This window comes from Ranitomeya variabilis, chromosome 8 (genome assembly GCF_051348905.1).
Source record: "Ranitomeya variabilis isolate aRanVar5 chromosome 8, aRanVar5.hap1, whole genome shotgun sequence".
NCBI classification, from domain to species: Eukaryota; Metazoa; Chordata; class Amphibia; order Anura; family Dendrobatidae; genus Ranitomeya; species Ranitomeya variabilis.
In genome coordinates, this window is record NC_135239.1 from 82,251,380 (window position 1) to 82,273,248 (window position 21,869).

Genomic DNA, 21,869 nt, shown 5'->3' on the forward strand with positions numbered 1-21,869 from the left:
ATGCTTGCATGGGTCTGCCTGTAGAGAATGGGGTGATGTTGCTTGCATGGGTCTGCCTGGTGAGAATGGGGTGGTGTTGCTTGCATGGGGCTGCTGGGGAGAATGGGGTGGTGATGCTTGCATGGGGCTGCCTGGAGAGAATGGGGTGATGCTTGCATGGGTCTGCCTGGGGGAGTATGGGATGGTGTTGCTTGCATAGGGCTGCTAGGGAGAATGGGGTGGTGGTGATGCTTGCATGGGACTGCCTGGGGAGAATGGGGTGGTGTTGCTTGCATGGGGCTGCTGGGGAGAATGGGGTGGTGGTGTTGCTTGCATGGGGCTGCTGGGGAGAATGGGGTGGTGATGCTTGCATGGGGCTGCCTGGGGGAGAATGGGGTGGTGATGCTTGCATGGGGCTGCCTGGGGGAGAATGGGGTGGTGATGCTTGCATGGGGCTGCCTGGGGGAGAATGGGGTGGTGATGCTTGCATGGGGCTGCCTGGGGGAGAATGGGGTGGTGATGCTTGCATGGGGCTGCCTGGGGGAGAATGGGGTGGTGATGCTTGCATGGGGCTGCCTGGGGGAGAATGGGGTGGTGATGCTTGCATGGGGCTGCCTGGGGGAGAATGGGGTGGTGATGCTTGCATGGGGCTGCCTGGGGGAGAATGGGGTGGTGATGCTTGCATGGGGCTGCCTGGGGGAGAATGGGGTGGTGATGCTTGCATGGGGCTGCCTGGGGGAGAATGGGGTGGTGATGCTTGCATGGGGCTGCCTGGGGGAGAATGGGGTGGTGATGCTTGCATGGGGCTGCCTGGGGGAGAATGGGGTGGTGATGCTTGCATGGGGCTGCCTGGGGGAGAATGGGGTGGTGATGCTTGCATGGGGCTGCCTGGGGGAGAATGGGGTGGTGATGCTTGCATGGGGCTGCCTGGGGGAGAATGGGGTGGTGATGCTTGCATGGGGCTGCCTGGGGGAGAATGGGGTGGTGATGCTTGCATGGGGCTGCCTGGGGGAGAATGGGGTGGTGATGCTTGCATGGGGCTGCCTGGGGGAGAATGGGGTGGTGATGCTTGCATGGGGCTGCCTGGGGGAGAATGGGGTGGTGATGCTTGCATGGGGCTGCCTGGGGGAGAATGGGGTGGTGATGCTTGCATGGGGCTGCCTGGGGGAGAATGGGGTGGTGATGCTTGCATGGGGCTGCCTGGGGGAGAATGGGGTGGTGATGCTTGCATGGGGCTGCCTGGGGGAGAATGGGGTGGTGATGCTTGCATGGGGCTGCCTGGGGGAGAATGGGGTGGTGATGCTTGCATGGGGCTGCCTGGGGGAGAATGGGGTGGTGATGCTTGCATGGGGCTGCCTGGGGGAGAATGGGGTGGTGATGCTTGCATGGGGCTGCCTGGGGGAGAATGGGGTGGTGATGCTTGCATGGGGCTGCCTGGGGGAGAATGGGGTGGTGATGCTTGCATGGGGCTGCCTGGGGGAGAATGGGGTGGTGATGCTTGCATGGGGCTGCCTGGGGGAGAATGGGGTGGTGATGCTTGCATGGGGCTGCCTGGGGGAGAATGGGGTGGTGATGCTTGCATGGGGCTGCCTGGGGGAGAATGGGGTGGTGATGCTTGCATGGGGCTGCCTGGGGAGAATGGGGGGGATGTTGCTTGCATGGGGCTGCCTGGGGAGAATGGGGGGGATGTTGCTTGCATGGGGCTGCCTGGGGAGAATGGGGGGGGATGTTGCTTGCATGGGTCTGCCTGGGGAGAATGGGGGGGGATGTTGCTTGCATGGGTCTGCCTGGGGAGAATGGGGTGGTGATGCTTGCATGGGGCTGCCTGGGGAGAATGGGGTGGTGATGCTTGCATGGGGCTGCCTGGGGAGAATGGGGTGGTGTTGCTTGCATGGGGCTGCCTGGGGAGAATGGGGTGGTGTTGCTTGCATGGGGCTGCCTGGGGAGAATGGGGTGGTGTTGCTTGCATGGGGCTGCCTGGGGAGAATGGGGTGGTGTTGCTTGCATGGGGCTGCCTGGGGAGAATGGGGTGGTGATGCTTGCATGGGGCTGCCTGGGGAGAATGGGGTGGTGCTGCTTGAATGGGGTGGTGGTGGTGCTTACATGGGGCTGCTGGGGAGAATGGGGTGGTGATGCTTGCATGGGGCTGCCTGGGGAGAATGGGGGGATGTTGCTCGCATGGGGCTGCCTGGGGAGAATGGGGGGGATGTTGCTCGCATGGGGCTGCCTGGGGAGAATGGGGGGGATGTTGCTTGCATGGGGCTGCCTGGGGAGAATGGGGGGGATGTTGCTTGCATGGGGCTGCCTGGGGAGAATGGGGTGGTGTTGCTTGCATAGGGCTGCCTGGGGAGAATGGGGTGGTGATGCTTGCATGGGGCTGCCTGGGGAGAATGGGGAGATGTTGTTTGCATGGGACTGCGTGCTGGAGGGGCCTGCCTGGGGAAGGGTGACTGCATGCTGGGGGTCTCAGTGGGAAGGGGGTCATGTTTCTTGCTAGCGGGGCTGGGTGTCTGTTGTGAAGGGGGGCTGCAGGTCTCTGGGGAAGAGAGGCTGTGTGCTGGAGTCTGTTGGGAAGGGGGTCATGTTGCCTGCGTGGGGGATCTGCGTGCAGGGGGGTCTACCTGCAGAATGGGGCTGATGTTACTCGCATGGGTCTGTGTGGTGTGGGGGGCTGATGTCACATGCTGTGCAGGTCAGTGTGTGTGATGTCACTTGCGGTGGGGGTGTGCAGGGAAGTATAGTGCTACGTGTGTGGGGGCGAACAGGGGAGGGGATGAATGATGATGGAGATCTGAGGGATTTATATTACTTGGCATGAGAATCTCTGCCTGATGGTGAGGGGTCGGTCCTGTTAATATTAATATTATTGGGGACACATGCTGTCAGGTTGATGACTGACCTATGACCTCTGGGAGCGAAACAGCTTTACAACAATGTCTCCAGATCCCTGGCTTTATCCTCCCCTCGCACGCTGTGCTGGTCAGTATTAGCCCGGTGGCCACTGGTGTCAGCCACTACTTGTATCCAGTTTTCTGCTTGATTTTTTTTTTCTGTTTTATTCTAGGTATTCTCACTTTTCCCCATCCTGTGCCCCCCCCCCCCCCCCCCCCCCCCCCCCCCAGAGCAGTGACCTCCCTGCAGATGTCATTACATCACTGGACTTCTTTTCACCAAGTGGAATGGCGGTGCCCCCGCAATCCATGTGAGGACCCAAAGGGATGACACTGTGTGCATCTGATAATGTCAGATAGATGAGTATAATTACTTGAAAAAAAAAAAAAAAATCCCTTTTTCTCGATTTGCTCTCGCTCTGGTCTCCCCCCGCTCTCGCTCTGGTCTCCCCCCGCTCTCGCTCTGGTCTCCTCTCGCTCTGGTCTCCCCCCGCTCTCGCTCTGGTCTCCCCCCGCTCTCGCTCTGGTCTCCCCCCGCTCTCGCTCTGGTCTCCCCCCGCTCTCGCTCGTAAGCTAAGCACACCAGCGTCAGGGGCTTATCTACAGCATTCTGTAATGCTGTAGTTAAGCCTCCAATGTATCCTAAAAGATGAGAAAAAGAGGTTATATTATACTCACGCTGGCGGTCCGATCCAAGTCGTGGTCCGGTCCTGGGCCTCCCATCTTGATAGGATGACTTCCTCTTCTTGTCTTCACGCTGTGGTGCGCAGACGCCGGGAAAGGTCAGAGAGCACACTGCAGTACTTTGTGCTGGAGCCGCAGCGTGAAGACACGAAGAGGACGTCATCTGATGAAGATAGGAGGCTCCGGACTGCGATGCCCATCGGACAGAACTGGGACTGTCCCTGGGTGAGTATAATATAACCTCTTTTTCTCATTTTTTAGGATACATCGGGGGCTTATCTACAGCATTACAGAATGCTGTAGATAAGCCCCTGATGCTGGTGGGCTTAGCTCGCCCTCGATTTTGGGGGTGACAGGTTGCCTTTAAGCACCACAATACAATTTTTACAGCTAAAGCACAGTGGACTTTGGTAAAAAATGTGTTTTTCTTTTTTGTTATTAATCTGTCTTTAATGTTTAATTCATTGTTTTGATTTCTAAAACTCTTTATTATTGATTTGTATGTATGCATACTTATATATTTCTCTTTTTTATTTCTAACTATTCGTCTTGTAATAAACTTGTTTGACAGCTATGAGTTGAAATTTCATTTCCTTGCGGATTTACATTCTATGGGATAATGGGGAAGAGACAAAAGGTCGGGGGTGCAGTAGCTCTGGTGGTGGTGAGGCGGCAGAATGGTTATTGTAGGCTGTAGGCTTTCCTGAAGAGATGAGTTTTCAGGTTCTGTCTGAAGGATCCAAGGGTGGCGGATAATCGGACGTGTTGAGACGTGGAATTCGAGAGGATGAGGAATATTGGGGAGAAATCTTGGAGGCGATTGTGTGAGGAATAAAGCCCCTGTCTCACTAAGCGAGATCGCTGCTGAGTCACAAGTTTTGTGACGCAACAGCGACCTCGGTAGCGATCTCGCTATGTGTGACACGTAGCAGCGACCAGGCCCCTGCTGTGAGATCGCTGGTCGTGTCGGAATGGCCTGGACCTTTTTTTGATCGTTGAGGTCCCGCTGGGTAGCACACATCGCTGTGTTTGACACCTTACCAATGACCTTGTTGACGACTCAGACACTGAATCGTCATAATAGCTCCCATGTGACATCGTTGTACAGGTCGCTACAGGTCGCTGGTGAGATGTCAAACAGTGAGATCGCAGCTGCGATCGTGTAAGATCTCACTGTTTGACATCTCACCAGCGACCACATAGCGACGCAGCAACGATCCCTGACAGGTCGTATCGTTGTCGGGATCGCTTTAGCGTCGCTAAGTGTGACGGGGCCTTAAGTGTGGAGGAGAGTAGGAGGTCTTGGGAGGATTGGAGATTACGTGAGGGAAGATATTGGGAGATTAGTTCAGAGATATAGGGAGGGGACAGGTTGTGGATGGCTTTGTAGATCAGTGTTAGTAGTTTGAACTGGATTTGTTGTGGAATTGGGAGCCAGTGGAGGGATTTGCAGAGGGGAGAAACAGGAGTAGCGAGGAAAGAGGTGGATTAGACGGGCAGCAGAGTTGAGGACAGACTGGAGTGGTGCAAGAGAGTTAGCGGGGAGGCCACAGAGGAGGATGTTGCAGTAGTCGAGGCGAGAGATGATGAGGGCATGCACAAGCATTTTAGTAGATTGAGGGCAGAGGAAGGGACGGATTATGGCAATATGTTTGAGTTGGAGGTGGCAAGAGTTTGGACGTGCGGTTTGATGGACAGGGCAGAGTCGAGAGTTACCACGAGGCAGCGTATTTCAGGTGTGGGAGAGAGCGTGATGCCACTTACCATAATAGATAGATCAGGTAGGGGGGATACGCGAGATGGAGGAAAGATGATGAGTTCGGTTTTGTCTACATTGAGTTTTAGGAAGTGAGAGGTGATGAAGGAGGATATGGCTGCTAGACACTTCGGGATTCTGGACAGCAGAGAGGTGACATCTGGGCCAGAGAGGTAGATCTGAGTGTCATCAGCATACAGGTGATACTGGAAGCCATGGGACTTTATGAGTTATCCTAGGCCAAGGGTATAGATGGAAAAAAGTAGGGGCCCCAGGACAGAGCCTTGAGGGACTCCAACAGAGAGGGGGGAGAATGAGCCAATACAGTCTGCTGTGCCTGCGCAACGACCGCAGAGTTGCCCAGATCTTCCCTACTGATTACCGGGTGGCCACCCTGCTGGATCCCTGCTGCAAAGACAAAGTACCATTATTTGTTCCGTCACTGGAGCGGGATGGCAAAATGTGTGAATAAAAGCACATGCTGGTAGAGGCACTACTGACGGCGTTCCCACCTGACAGAAGAAACACAACGCAGAGGAGGAGGAAGTCGCCAACGCAGCTGTGGCACCACCTCAGAAGGGAGGGTTAACATGGCTAAAATGTGAAAAAAAATTAATCAGCATGACACAGCATCCAGAACCACCATCTGATACGGTCTATACAACCAGGTGCCAGCGTTATAACAACATGGTGGAAGAGTACATGTCAATGTCCACACGTCTGCATGTACTAAGTGATGGGTCTGCCCATTTAACTTCTTGGTTTCCAAACTGGACACATGGCCTAGGCTTGTACTTTTTGACTTGGAAGTGCCGGCATGCCCCGTGGCAAGTGTAATGTTGGAACATGTGTTTATCACAGCAGGGGATATAGTCACACATAGGCGCATCCACCTGTCCAAAGCCAACATGGGCACTCTCGCATTCATTAAAAGAAACCAGGAGTGGAGTCCACAGGACTTGTCTTTGCCTTTGGCAAACCAGACAAAGGTACCATCTGCACCCAGACATTGTTATATTTTATTTGCCATTTGTTTTATTTTGGGGCCTTACCAAAAAGGAAGAGAAATAAAATCCACAAAAATAATGTTGGATACCATCAGGCCTGCCTCTTCCACCTACACTGCAATGTCCACCTACACCACCTCCTCCACTAGGACATCCGACTACTGTATCTACATTGTTCTTTTTTATTTTATTTTATACTATGTTCTTTTAAATGCTGTCCCTAAAAAAAAAAAAAAAAAAATTAATAAGAAACCCTCCAAAAAACTGTTGGATACCTCATCCCCTGCCTCTTCCACCTTCATCGCCACATTCGCCTAAAGCTCATCCACCTACTACACCTCCTCCTACATTTGGACCTATGCCTCTTTTTTCAAGATTATTATTATTACTTTTTATTCTCTGTTATTTTAAGTGATCTTACTATCCACATTTGTTTTCAGGGCTATTGTCCTGCTTACCCCCTTTTTGTTCTATTTTTCACCTTTACCGCTTACTACCCCCATTTTACCACGCGAAAGTACGAGACCACATTGGCTGTGAGCTGGTCTCATTATGCTGGGAAGGGCCCAATAAAGATTTAACTTTTCAGCTTATTAATCAGTGAACAGCTGTCTGCTTTTTCTTTGCTGGTTATTAAAAAAATGGGTGGACTCATCCAAAAAATTAATTGGGGCCCCCTCCATTTTTAATAACCAGCTACGGCAAAACAGACAGCTAAGGGCTGATATTAAAAAGCTGTGAAGGTCCATGGATATTGGCCCCTACCAATACTAATAAGACTAGTCCTCAGCCGCACGAGAAATGGAGCATCTATTAGAAGCGCTAATTCTTGAGCATCGACTCAGCTCTTCCTGATTGCATGTGTGCAGTGGCAATTGGGGTAATATATACAGCTCTGGCCAAAATTAAGAAACCACCACATCAAAACCCTGCCATGGGCAGCCCATTCTCCAGACCTGAACCCCACTGGAAACCTCTGGAATGTAATCAAGAGGATGATGGATAGTCACAAGCCATCAAACAAAGAACTGCTTACATTTTTGCGCCAGAAGCAGTGTGAAACACTCCTGGAAAGCATGCCAAGATGCATGAAAGCTGTGATTAAAAATTATGGTTAGTACACAAAATATTAATTTCTGAATAGTGATGGGGTCGAGCAAATTGGAATACTCGGGTACTCGGCCAGAACAGCGAACCCAATATAAGTCTATGGGAGACCCAAGTATTTTTACTACGATCTCCCCCGGGGGTCCTTTTAAGGTCTAAAAATGATGGAAACACTGCTCAAAAGACACAGGAACATCATGGGGATCACCCCTGAAAGAATTCCTGACTCCTAGTTCACAGCCTTAATAATTTTTTTCCGAGATTCATGCCATTTTTCCTGGTGCCACAAAAAACACATTAAAACGAAACCAAAACGGGTTTTGCTGGCCTGTAAGGCCAAATATTTAACCCCAGGCCGAAAATTTCCTCTCCCTCTTAGGCTTAGTTCAGACGCAGCGTTTTTGAAGCGTTTTTCAACTTTAACATTGCTTTCAACCACTACAAATGCATTCACTGGGAAATGTCATTGTAACATTTAACTGGCCATGTGGTGTGTGACACATAAGCACTGCAGACCCATCTTGTTTCATTTACAAAGGAGGGACTCTTAAAGTCACAGAGCCTATTTTTACTGGTGCATCAGGCGGCATTAATCTTCTTAAAGGGCCAATATGAAACAGTGGGTCTCCTAAGCTGTTGTAGCCTATGCTGTGAGTGGATGGGCTGCCAAGAATTACGACGCACCACAGTACCCCTGTCATAAGATGTCCAGGGGGGACTCCTGAAAAAGTGTTGCATTGAATTCAAGGCCTGCCCTGCTACCAATTCATATGCACCCCAATAAGCCTTTGAACCCACATAGTGGATGGGCCCATGAAAATCCACTTCACAATATGTATTTTGTACTCCGTACTCCTTTGTTTTACACATTGGCGGCAAGGCCAGCCCTGCTGCATAGTCATATGCACCCCATTAGGCCTTGGAACACACATACTGGATGGGCCCATGAAAATCCACTTGTATTTTTTATGGTATGATAGTTCCCTCTTTGCAGAATTATTTACAGGAGAATTTGGCAATTGTGTTTGCCATGTTTTTAACACTAAGGTTCAGATACGGCTTTAAAAAAGTCTAATCTTAGCAATACAAAGCAATTTCATTGCAAACTATAAAATTCAAGGAATATTAAGATTGAATAGTGTGAGTGCGTACATTTTTGTATATGTTACCAATAACATACAAAAAGTAATGATTACATATAAGGATTACATAGATATACTGATTACGTGTATATATGAAGATTAACTTCATACAGTCTACTTAGATCATCACCAAGAGGCTTTTAAATATCATCCGTATGGAATATCCGAGAAGCAACACCAAGACAGAGAACCCCTTTGAGATTACCTACACTGCATTGGCGTCCCAAATTATGCAGGTATCAGCACACTGTACATGTACAGGTACCCCAGTTTTGGTATCTGTCTTAGTCATGTTTCTCTGGTCTTATATAGTGATTTACTCTATGTAGTAACTCTAGTTTCACACAGACCTTCAAGTGGCCAGCTTTCACGGGTGTATTAAACTGAGATATCATGGAGTCATCAGACGAGTGGCCATAAACCACTAGAAAATAAAAACCACAAGGATTTAGATCAAACCACCACAGGCAGAGTTTCAGTAAACCTTAATGTTTTACAACGACAAACAGCAAACATATAGAGGCTTCAAACTGTTTCTGAAGTGAGAAAACAAACATTTATCAACATGGTGTCACTATGAGCATTGTCTGTCACATCTGTAAATGTTTTACAAGACATGCAGCTATGTGATTGTCTGAATGCATTCGGTGTACAGTATTTCAATCTTGTTTACAAATCGCCATTTGTACATTTGAGGCAGCCAAAGTTATCACTCTCAAGGAGAGAAACTAATATAGTGGACAAAGAAATATTTGTAATAAACTACTGAGCCAAACTAACATCATTGCATTATCAAATTTATATGAAGTGTATTGTGTCCAATTTGCGCAACCAGGCAACACAAAAAGGAGCTTTTCCAGTGAGCTCTTTAAGGTACACAAATGTGAAGTGTTTGCTATCAAGGATGTGGTTTCACCAATGGGGGGTACCTTTTTTAAAAATATACTATTGCCATCACAGCCACCCATGCCCAAACTTCACGGGCCTATAACAATACAAAGCATGTTCACCCAGGTCATGTTGTCGGAGATAAGGAAGAGACATTGCAGGAGACAGTTAAGAATTAGGGCCAATGTAGTGGTGTGGGTCTCTGAGACTTGTAATGCAGTGCATGATCTGCCAAACAATTCCCCAACGGGGGTACCTTTTTTAAAAGTACACTAGTGCCATCGCATGCCCCTAGCCCAAATATTAACGGCCTATAACAGTACTGAGCTCGTTTACCCTGGTGATCTAGTGGCAGGAACATTTTAGATTGCAGGAGACCAAGTTAAGAAGTCAGCCCAATGGAATGTCATGCCCAATTCCACAATGTGGGATCTTTTTAAAAAAAATAAGAGTGCCATCACAGCCCCCTTGCCCTTGGCCAAAATGCACCGTACAGAGCACGTTCACTATGGTGATCTACTGGCAGATACAGGACAGATTGCAGGCGACTGAGTTAAGAAGTAGGCCCAATGTAATGTCATGCCCAATTTCCCAATGTGTTGTCCTTTTTGGACTTAAAAAAATATTGCCAGCACAGCCCCTTTGCCCAAAATTCACTGGCCTATAACAGTACAGAGCACGTTCACCCTGGTGATCTACTGGCAGGTACAGGACAGTTTGCAGGAGACCGAGTTAAGAAGTAGGCCCAATGTAATGTCATGCCCAGTTCCCCAATGTGTTGTCCTTTTTAAAAAAAATAAAAGAGTGCCATCAGAGCATCCTTGGCCAAAATGCACCGTACAGACCACGTTCACGCTGGTGATATATTGGTTCTGGATGAGGAGGATGAGGATAAGGAGGAGGATAAGAACAAACAGACCAAATCTGTAAGCGTATACCCATGTTGGGTTGTGAAGAGGTGCATAAGAATATGCCTCCCCAAAAGAGAGAATGTATTTGAGGTTATGTTTCGCTGTTTTCACTTGGTGGTGTACAGAAGTCTTTCCCAATCCAGGCCTTGTTCATTTTTATAAGAGTCAGCCTGTCAGCATTTTCAGTTGACAGGCGGATGCGCTTTTCTGTTATAATTCCACCAGCGGCACTAAAAACCCTCTCTGATAGAACGCTAGCAGCAGGGCAGGCCAGGACCTCCAAGGTGTAGACAGCCAGTTCATGTCACGTGTAGTGTTGAGCGATACCGTCCGATACTTGAAAGTATCGGTATCGGAAAGTATCGGCCGATACCGGCAAAGTATCGGATCTAATCCGATACCGATACCCGATACCAATACAAGTCAATGGGACTCAAGTATCGGACGGTATTCCTGATGGTTCCCAGGGTCTGAAGGAGAGGAAACTCTCCTTCAGGCCCTGGGATCCATATTAATGTGTAAAATAAAGAATTAAAATAAAAAATATTGCTATACTCACCTCTCCGACGCAGCCTGGACCTCACCGAGGGAACCGGCAGCGTTGTTTGCTTAAAATGCGTGCGTTTCCTGCCTCCCGCGACGTCACGGCTTCTGATTGGTCGCGTGCCGCCCATGTGGCCGCGACGCGACCAATCACAGCAAGCCGTGACGTAATTTTGAGGTCCTGGAAGCCTAATTCTAGGCATTCAGGATTTTAAAATTACGTTCCGGCTTGTGATTGGTCGCGTCGCGGTCACATGGGCGACGCGACCAATCACAAGCCGTGACGTCACGGGAGGCAGGACACGCGCGCATTTTAAAATTACGTCACGGCTTGTGATTGGTTGCGTGCCGCCCATGTGGCCGCGACGCGACCAATCACAGCAAGCCGTGACGTAATTTCAGGTCCTGAATGCAGAAATAGGCATTCAGGACCTGAAATTATGTCACGGCTTGCTGTGATTGGTCGCGTCGCGGCCACATGGGCGGCACGCAACCAATCACAAGCCGTGACGTAATTTTAAAATGCGCGCGTGTCCTGCCTCCCGTGACGTCACGGCTTGTGATTGGTCGCGTCGCCCATGTGACCGCGAAGCGACCAATCACAAGCCGGAACGTAATTTTAAAATCCTGAATGCCTAGAATTAATCTTCCAGGACCTCAAAATTACGTCACGGCTTGCTGTGATTGGTCGCGTCGCGGCCACATGGGCGGCACGCGACCAATCAGAAGCCGTGACGTCGCGGGAGGCAGGAAACGCGCGCATTTTAAGCAAACAACGCTGCCGGTTCCCTCGGTGAGGTCCAGGCTGCGTCGGAGAGGTGAGTATAGCAATATTTTTTATTTTAATTCTTTATTTTACACATTAATGTTGTATTTTACACATTAATGTTGTTTCGATACCGATACCCGATACCACAAAAGTATCGGATCTCGGTATCGGAATTCCGATACCCGCAAGTATCGGCCGATACCCGATACTTGCGGTATCGGAATGCTCAACACTAGTCACGTGTCCAACTTGGATACCCAATAATTCAAAGGCACATAGGAATCCCGGAGGATGTTTGCACGATCTGCAAGGTACTCCCTCACCATCTTCCCAAACATTGCACTTCTTGTGACAGCACCCCTTGCCTCTGGGCCGCCACGATGGGAGTGTCTGAGAAAACTGTCCCAGAACTTGGCCATTGTTCCCCTGCCTGAGCTGGATTGTACTTCTGTCTCTCTCTTGCTTGGAGTCCTTGGTTGTACAACAAACTCTTGACGTCTGCTGCCAGCATTCTCACATGGGAATTTTTTAAGTAATTCCGCTACAAGGGCCCTGTGGTACTGCAAAATTTTAGTACACCTCTCTGCCTCAGGCAGAAGAGATTGAAAGTTCTCCTTGTAGCGTGGGTCTAGAAGTGTCACCAACCAGTAATGAGTGTCACCCAAAATTTTGATAATCCGAGGGTCACGTGAAATGCAGTGCAACATAAAGTCAGCCATGCATGCCAGACTGCTAACAGGCAAGACTTCCGTGTCCTCATCAACAAGACGACTGACGATGCTGTCCTCCTCCTCCTCCTCCCTGTCCTCAGGTCATCCCCACTGAACAGAAGCTAATACAGATGTGTTTGTAGTACCATCTATAGCACATGAAAGTAGCTCCTGTTCTTCCTCCTCCTCCTGATTGCCTACCAATCCACGTTGAGAAGATATGAGGCTGGGCTGAGTGTAATCCCCCTGTATGTTTCCTTGCTCCATGTCCTCGTGCTCCGCCTGCAATGCATCCTCTTTGATTGTGAGCAGAGAGTTTTTCAGAATGCTGAGAAGCGGGATAGTGATGCTAATTATGGCATCATCGCCACTCACCATCTTAGTGCAGTCCTCAAAGTTTTGGAGGATGTTATATATGTCTGACATCCATGTCCACTCCTGAGGTCTTATGTGTGGAGTCTGACCTGAAATTCGACGGCCTTGTTAATGTTGGTAGTCAACAACGGCCCTCTTCTGCTCACAAATCCTTTCCAAGATATGCAGCGTAGAGTTCCAGCGCGTGGGGATGGGGGACATCACACAATAGTCAGTGAGCTGGAATCTGAAAACGCTGCTGAAGCACGGCAAGGGCGACTGAAGCTGTAGCTGACTTTCTAAAATGGTCAGACAGATGGCGTACTTTCACTAGCAGATCCGGCAGCTCCGGGTAGCTTTTCAGAAAACGTTGAACCAAGAGATTAAGCACATGGGCCAAGCAAGGTACGTGTGTGAGCTCACCTTGCCTCAGAGCCGCCACCAGGTTACGGCCATTGTCACATATGACCATGCCTGGCTGTAGGTTCAGCGGTGTCATCCAAACATCTGACTGCTCTTTCAGCGCTGTCCACAACTCTTCTGCATTGTGCGGTTTGTCACCTATGCAGATTATCTTCAGCACAGCCTGTTGCCGCTTGGCTGAGGCAGTGCTGCAGTGCTTCCAGCTTCTGACTGATGTGTTGATTTCAGAGATGGAGGATGAATAGGAGGAGGAGGAGGTGCAGGAGCTGTAGACTGTGGGGGCAACCCTGATTGACATAGGGCCAGCAATCCTCAGCGTGGGGAGGATGTGTTCCATCTCAAGGTCCAACTGGGTCCCGGCTTCCACTATGTTAACCCAGTGTGCCGTCATTGAGATTTACCGTCCCTGCCCACAAGCACTTGTCCACGTGTCCGTGGTTAGGTGGACTTTCCCGGTAACAGCATTGTTGAGGGCACGGGTAATGTTGTGGGACACATGCTGGTGTAATGCCGGTACGGCACACCGGGAGAAATAGTGGCGACTGGGGACCGAGTACCTTGGGATGACCGCCCCCATCAGGTTGCGGAATGCTTCCGTCTCAACAAGCCTAAAAGGCAGCATTTCTAGCACAAGCAGAAGAGAAATATTAGAATTGAGGACTGTGGCCTGTGGGGTGTTGGCTGGGTATTTCTGCTTGTGTTCCAAAGACTGGGTTATAGACAACTGAATGCTGTGCTGGGTCAAGGACGTGGACGGGCTTCCTGATGGTGCTGCTTGACTGTGGGCCACAACAGGTGCAGGGCTAGAGGCATCTTCACATGCACGGTGTACTAGGGATTGGCTTCTATGCAAAACAGTGGAAGAAGCAGTGGTGTGACCAGCATGCAGTGGTCCTCGAGCCTGGGGTTCGGCCCACAAAGTCAGGTGCTTTGCTTGCATGTGCCTGATCATGCTGGTGGTCAGGCTGGTTGTTTTGCTACCCCTGCTGAAGCAGGCATGGCAGGTGCTGCAAATGGCCTGTTTAGGGTTATCGGCAGTCTTTAAAAAATAGCCAGACTCGGGAAGATCTCACAGGTGGAATGGCAACTTCACTCATGTTGGTGTTACAGGGAACGGATGCACGCCTTCTGTCTGTGGCCACCACACTGCTTCTTCCTGCCTGTTGGGGGATATGCCTCCTTCCCCATTTGTGCTGCTGTCCTCGCTACGCATGTCCTCCTGCCAGCTTGGGTCATTTACTATGACATCCACCACCTCGTCTTCCACATGTGCACCTTGCTCCTCCTCCTGACATTCTAGAAATTAGGTCTCATCATGGTCCACCTCTTGTGACACTTTCCCACCATTGCCTTCGTGTGACTGGGGCTGGTCAAAGCTTTGGGCAGCTCTACATGCGATCTCATCTTTCCCCACTTCAAGTTGACTGGGAGAGATTTCTGAATCTTGAAATGGAAAACTGAACAGCTCTTCAGAGTGTCCAAGTGTGGGATCAGTTGTCTCAGGGCACTCGGCATGGTGGGAGGAAGGAGGATCAGGGTGAGGAATATCCTGGCCTCACTCACGGCTACTCAGACTTGACCGTGTGGAAGACAAGGTGGTGGTGGTGGTGGCTAAGTGACTGGAAGCATTATCCGCTATCCAACCAACAACCGTTACACACTGCTCTGGCTTCAATAGTTGTGTGCTGCGGTACCCTAGAAACTGGGACAGGAATGTCGAGCGAGAAGATGTGGGTCTTTGTTGTTGTCCACTTTCACCTTGCCCACGGCCTCATCCTCTGGATGCACCATCACGTCCACTTCCCCGTCCTTTGCCTCTTGCCTTAACCATTTTAAATGGACTACTGCACTATTTCAAATGCTCAACACAAATGTCTTTATTAGTAGCAAAATAATATGTGATCAGTATGCCTGCAAATCTATGATTTTTCAAACCCAAACACCAGGCAGGCCTCAGCCTGACCTAACAGGCTGTATTCATTTTTTTTTTTTTTAAGTTAATTTATGCAAAATAGTGCTGTATTGAATTTGAGTATCACACAGCCAAAAAATAAGTACACCAGCCTCCAATGCCCAAACTTGGAGCACAGAGATATATGACGGCTGTAACGGAAATACCACACTGGCAAATCTGTGGCCTTTGAATTTTTTTGATACGAAATAGTGCTGTATAGAATTTGACTATCACACAGTCAAAAAATAAGTACACCGGCCTCCAATGACCAAACATGGAGCACGCAGATATATGAGGCCTTTTTCAGTGAATTTAAAACACCAAAAAAAAGGGAGCACAAGGGTCGCACAGACAACTATGCTACGTATGCCTGACAAACTATAACTTTTCAACAGGCCTCTGTACAGAACAGACTGTATTTTTTTTTGGGGGGGGGGGAATTTTTGAAAAAAAAAGGAAAAATAAATATATAGACAGTAAATAAGCTGCAGCTGCAGGCAGTTATGGAGCTTTGGGAGGGATGCAGTGGGAGCAATGGACGCACATACAGTGCCTGCAGGCCTTGCACTGATGTGGATATGCCATGCCCTGCCTACCTAGTGCTGCAATCTCGGGACCCACAAATTAGCCCTAAAAAGGACTTTTGGTTTCTGAGGAGTTGTGGATGTAAGAGTTGCAGACCTACACTCTAAAACCACGATTCTGACCCTATCTCGGCAGCAGCTCTCCCTATTCTCGCTGAAACAGGAACAGAATGCGGCGAGCAGGGCCGCGCCAGGTCTCTTATACTCGGGATGATGCTGTGCGGCCCAGCTAAACACTGCACGACACAACAAAGATGGCTGCCGCGTTTCAAGGCCTGGCAGACAATCTCTGCACCATGATTGGGTCTCTAAAGTCCGCTAAAACTGCTGGGTGGAGACTGCAGTTACCGCCGAATAATCCCGGAAATGCTCGCTGCTCGCCGAGTACCCCGATACTCGGGCGAGTAACGAGTAGTGGCGAGCACGTTCACTCATCACTATTTCTGAACTCTTCCTGAGTTAAAAAATTAGTACTGTTGTTTCTAAATGATTATGAACTTGTTTTCTTTGCATTATTTGAGGTCTGAAAGCACTGGGTTTTTTTTAATTTTGACCATTTTTCTTTGTTAGAAAAAAATACTAAATTTCTTGAAAATTCTGAGACATGTCAGAAGTTTATAGAATAAAAGAACAATTTACATTTTACTCAAAAATATACCTATAAAGAGAAAAATCAGACAAACTGGACATTTTGCAGTGGTCTCTTAATTTTTGCCAGGGCTGTAAGTATAATTACAACTGTGATTTGTCAAAAATCACAGCTGACATCAAGCCCAGGGTTAGTAATAGAGAGGTGTCTATGAAACACCCCGTTTACTAACACTGTAAGTAAAAATAAAGAAACACAGATTAAAAACATGTAATTAAAATATAAAAACAGACACCCTCTTTCACCCATTTATCATCATCATCAAGGTCCCAAGACGATCCCCTGCTCCAATACATACAGAAGCCACAGTGACATCATAAAACGTGACCCCTCCCTGTATCCGCCGTACACACACTAAGGGCGGCATGGAAGCCGCCACCTCTGAGGTCACTGGAGATTACAGTTTGCGGTTATCACAGTACCCTCTGAGCTGTCAACTGTCACTTGAGGTGAACTCAAGGAGCACAGTGACCGGCAATATGCATAACCTGGCGGAAACATTGTAGTAGGTTGGATTGCCGGACTGCCCCCAGCGTGACACAGGGGCACTACAGTACGGAAGTCCGACAGTGAACCAGTGGGATCATTACAGTGCATCAGATTGGTGAGTCACTATTGGACTGCAATGCCCACTAGACTTTGTTATATACAGCAAGCTAAATCTAAGTGGGCAGAGGGACCTGGTGTTTTAGCTTACTAAGTCTGGTATTAAACCACTCCAAGGGACCTGGTCCTTTATCCCACTTGGATTTAGCTTTCTCACAGTGAGCAGGCTAAATCCAAGTTGGCAGAAGGACCTGGTCCTTTAGCCTGCTAGGTCTAGTATTAAAACACTCACAGGGACCTGGTCCTTTAGCCAACGGGGATTTAGCTTTCTCACAGAGAGCAGGCTAAATCCAAGTCGGCAGAAGGACCTGGTCCATTTGGCCAATAATTATAGTATTAACCCCTTCACAACGCATGATGCAGTTACATCCTATATCATAAAAATATCAGAAAAAAAAAATATCGCTTTTGCTCCATTTAAAAAAAATAAATAAATTGGGACTTGACATGTTCAGAAAGGTCTGACCAATCAAAATGTAAAATAATCTGATCGGTAAACGGCATAACGAGAAAAAACTAGAAACGCCATAATTACGTTTTTTTTGGTCGCCGCAACATTGCAATAAAATGAAATAAGAGGTGATCAAAACATGGTATCTGCGCCAAAATGGTATCATTAAGAACTTCTCGCCAAAATAAAAAAAAATCCCAACATCGATGTGGATGGAAAAATAAGTTATGGGAAGGAAAAAAAAATTTAAAAATCGGAAAATCGCCCGAGGGTTAAAACACTCCTAGGTGCATGCATGGAAAAAAATCTGTGGTTGTGTGATCTACAAAAATGATCACCAGTAAATAAAACGGGGCGAGGATGAGATTGGCGCAGAATATTGTACACACTGGGATTAAGGGGAAAATTCGTGTGTATAATTGTCACATATAAATAAATGTGTAATCAGATGTCAGATCTAGTCTGCGGCTCAATATTACTGCAAAAAAATCACATGACAGTATTCATATATATCTATATACAATAAGGGTCCTTCTATCTACTGGGATTTAGCATTCTTATATAGAGCAGGCTAAATCCAAGTCGGCTAAAGGACCTGGTCCCTCTGTCAACTGGGAAATAGCCGACTCTGTGTGAGAAAGCTAAATCCCAGTGCACAGAAGGACCTGGGCCTTTAGCTTTCTCACAGACAGCAGGCTAAATCCAAGTCAGCAGAAGGACCTGGTCCATTTGGCCAATAATTATAGTATTGACCCCTTCACAACGCATGATGCAGTTACATCATATAACATAAAAATATCAGAAAAAAAAATATCGCTTTTGCTCCATTTAAAAAAAATAAATTTGGAATTGACGTGATCAGAAAGGTCTGACCAATCAAAATGTAAAATAATCTGATCAGCAAACGGCATAACGAGAAAAAAACTAGAAACGCCATAATTACTTTTTTTTGGTCGCCACAACATTGTAATAAAATGAAATAAGAGGTGATCAAAACATGGTATCCGCGCCAAAATGGTATCAATAAGAACGTCCAGCCAAAATCAAAAAAATTCACAACGGCGATGTGGATGGAAAAATAGATAAGTTATGGGAAGGAAAAAAAAAATGGAAAATTGCCCGAGGGATAAAACACTCCTAGGTGCATGCATGGAAAAAATCTGTGGTTGTGTGATCTACAAAAATGATCACCAGTAAATAAAACGGGACGCGGATGAGATTGGCGCAGAATATTGTACACACTGGGATTAAGGGGAAAATTCTTGCGTATAATTTTTACATATAAATAAATGTGTAATCAGATGTCAGATCTAGTCTGCGGCTCAATATTACTGCAAAAAATCACATGACAGGATTCACATATATCTATATACAATAAGGGTCCTTCTATCTACTGGGATTTAGCATTCTTATATAGAGCAGGCGAAATCCAAGTCGGCTAAAGGACCTGGTCCCTCTGCCGACTGGGAAATAGCCGACTCTGTGTGAGAAAGCTAAATCTCAGTGCACAGAAGGACCTGGGCCTTTAGCCGACTGGGATTTAGCCATAACCATAGGAGCTACTGCTGGGGCTGACGTCACGGGAAGGGGCGGAGCCTGCATTATCTTAGTGCAGCAGAGAGCAGAACTAGACGCTGACATGTCAGTGCAGGAGGAGGCGGCCGGAGGAGAGCTGCACCTGTCAGTGCTGGAGGAGGCGGCCGGAGGAGGCGGCCAGAGGAGAGCTGCTCCTGTCAGTGCTGGAGGAGGCGGCCGGAGGAGAGCTGCACCTGTCAGTGCTGGAGGAGGTGGCCGGAGGAGAGCTGCTCCTGTCAGTGCTGGAGGAGGCGGCCGGAGGAGAGCTGCTCCTGTCAGTCCTGGAGGAGGAGGCCGGAGGAGAGCTGCACCTGTCAGTGCTGGAGGAGGCCGGAGGAAAGCTGCTCCTGTCAGTGCTGGAGGAGGCGGCCGGAGGAGAGCTGCTCCTGTCAGTGCTGGAGGAGGCGGCCGGAGGAGAGCTGCTCCTGTCAGTGCAGGAGGAGGAGGCCGGAGGAGAGCTGCACCTGTCAGTGCTGGAGGAGGCGGCCGGAGGAGAGCTGCTCCTCTCAGTGCAGGAGGAGGCGGCCGGAGGAGAGCTGCTCCTGTCAGTGCTGGAGGAGGCGGCCGGAGGAGAGCTGCTCCTGTCAGTGCTGGAGAAGGCGGCCGGAGGAGAGCTGCTCCTGTCAGTGCTGGAGGAGGCAGCCGGAGGAGAGCTGCTCCTGTCAGTGCAGGAGGAGTCGGCCGGAGGAGAGCTGCTCCTGTCAGTGCTGGAGGAGGCGGCCGGAGGAGAGCTGCTCCTGTCAGTGCAGGAGGAGGCGGCCGGAGGAGAGCTGCTCCTCTCAGTGCTGGAGGAGGCGGCCGGAGGAGAGCTGCTCCTGTCAGTGCTGGAGGAGGCGGCCGGAGGAGTGCTGCTCCTGTCAGTGCTGGAGGAGGCGGCCGGAGGAGAGCTGCACCTGTCAGTGCCGGAGGAGGCGGCCGGAGGAGAGCTGCTCCTGTCAGTGCTGGAGGAGGCGGCCGGAGGAGAGCTGCACCTGTCAGTGCTGGAGGAGGCAGCCGGAGGAGGCGGCCGGAGGAGAGCTGCTCTTGTCAGTGCTGGAGGAGGCGGCCGGAGGAGAGCTGCTCCTGGCAGTGCTGGAGGAGGCGGCCGGAGGAGAGCTGCACCTGTCAGTGCTGGAGGAGGCGGCCGGAGGAGAGCTGCTCCTGGCAGTGCAGGAGGAGGCGGCCAGAGGAGAGCTGCTCCTGGCAGTGCTGGAGGAGGCGGCCGGAGGAGAGCTGCTCCTGTCAGAGCTGGAGGAGGCGGCCGGAGGAGAGCTGCACCTGTCAGTGCTGGAGGAGGCGGCCGGAGGAGAGCTGCACCTGTCAGTGCTGGAGGAGGCGGCCGGAGGAGAGCTGCACCTGTCAGTGCTGGAGGAGGCGGCCGGAGGAGAGCTGCACCTGTCAGTGCTGGAGGAGGCGGCCGGAGGAGAGCTGCACCTGTCAGTGCTGGAGGAGGCGTCCGGAGGAGAGCTGCACCTGTCAGTGCTGGAGGAGGCGGCCAGAGGAGAGCTGCTCCTGTCAGTGCTGGAGGAGGCGGCCGGAGGAGAGCTGCACCTGTCAGTGCTGGAGGAGGCGGCCGGAGGAGAGCTGCACCTGTCAGTGCTGGAGGAGGCGGTCGGAGGAGAGCTGCACCTGTCAGTGCTGGAGGAGGCGGCCGGAGGAGAGCTGCACCTGTCAGTGCTGGAGGAGGCGGCCGGAGGAGAGCTGCACCTGTCAGAGCTGGAGGAGGCGGCCGGAGGAGAGCTGCACCTGTCAGTGCTGGAGGAGGCGGCCGGAGGAGAGCTGCACCTGTCAGTGCTGGAGGAGGCGGCCGGAGGAGAGCTGCACCTGTCAGTGCTGGAGGAGGCGGCCGGAGGAGAGTTGCACCTGTCAGTACTGGAGGAGGCGGCCGGAGGAGAGCTGCTCCTCTCAGTGCTGGAGGAGGCGGCCAGAGGAGGCGGCCGGAGGAGAGCTGCACCTGTCAGTGCTGGAGGAGGCGGCCGGAGGAGAGCTGCTCCTGTCAGTGCTGGAGGAGGCGTCCGGAGGAGAGCTGCACCTGTCAGTGCTGGAGGAGGCGGCCGGAGGAGAGCTGCACCTGGCAGTGCTGGAGGAGGCGGCCGGAGGAGAGCTGCTCCTGTCAGTGCTGGAGGAGGCGGCCGGAGGAGAGCTGCACCTGGCAGTGCTGGAGGAGGCGGCCGGAGGAGAGCTGCTCCTGTCAGTGCAGGAGGAGGCGGCCGAAGGAGAGCTGCTCCTGTCAGTGCTGGAGGAGAGGAGGCAGCTTAGGAGAGCTGCTCCTGTTAGTGCTGGAGGAGGCGGCCGGAGAAGAGCTGCTCCTGGCAGTGCAGGAGGAGGCGGCCAGTGGAGAGCTGCTCCTGGCAGTGCTGGAGGAGGCGGCCGGAGGAGAGCTGCTCCTGGCAGTGCTGGAGGAGGCGGCCGGAGGAGAGCTGCACCTGGCAGTGCTGGAGGAGGCGGCCGGAGGAGAGCTGCACCTGTCAGTGCTGGAGGAGGCGGCCGGAGGAGAGCTGCACCTGTCAGTGCTGGAGCAGGCGGCCGGAGGAGAGCTGCACCTGTCAGTGCTGGAGGAGGCGGCCGGAGGAGAGCTGCACCTGTCAGTGCTGGAGGAGGCGGCCGGAGGAGAGCTGCACCTGTCAGTGCTGGAGGAGGCGGCCGGAGGAGAGCTGCACCTGTCAGTGCTGGAGGAGGCGGCCGGAGGAAAGCTGCACCTGTCAGTGCTGGAGGAGGCGGCCGGAGGAGAGCTGCACCTGTCAGTGCTGGAGGAGGCGGCCGGAGGAGAGCTGCACCTGTCAGTGCTGGAGGAGGCGGCCGGAGGAGAGCTGCACCTGTCAGTGCTGGAGGAGGCGGCCGGAGGAGAGCTGCACCTGTCAGTGCTGGAGGAGGCGGCCGGAGGAGAGCTGCACCTGTCAGTGCTGG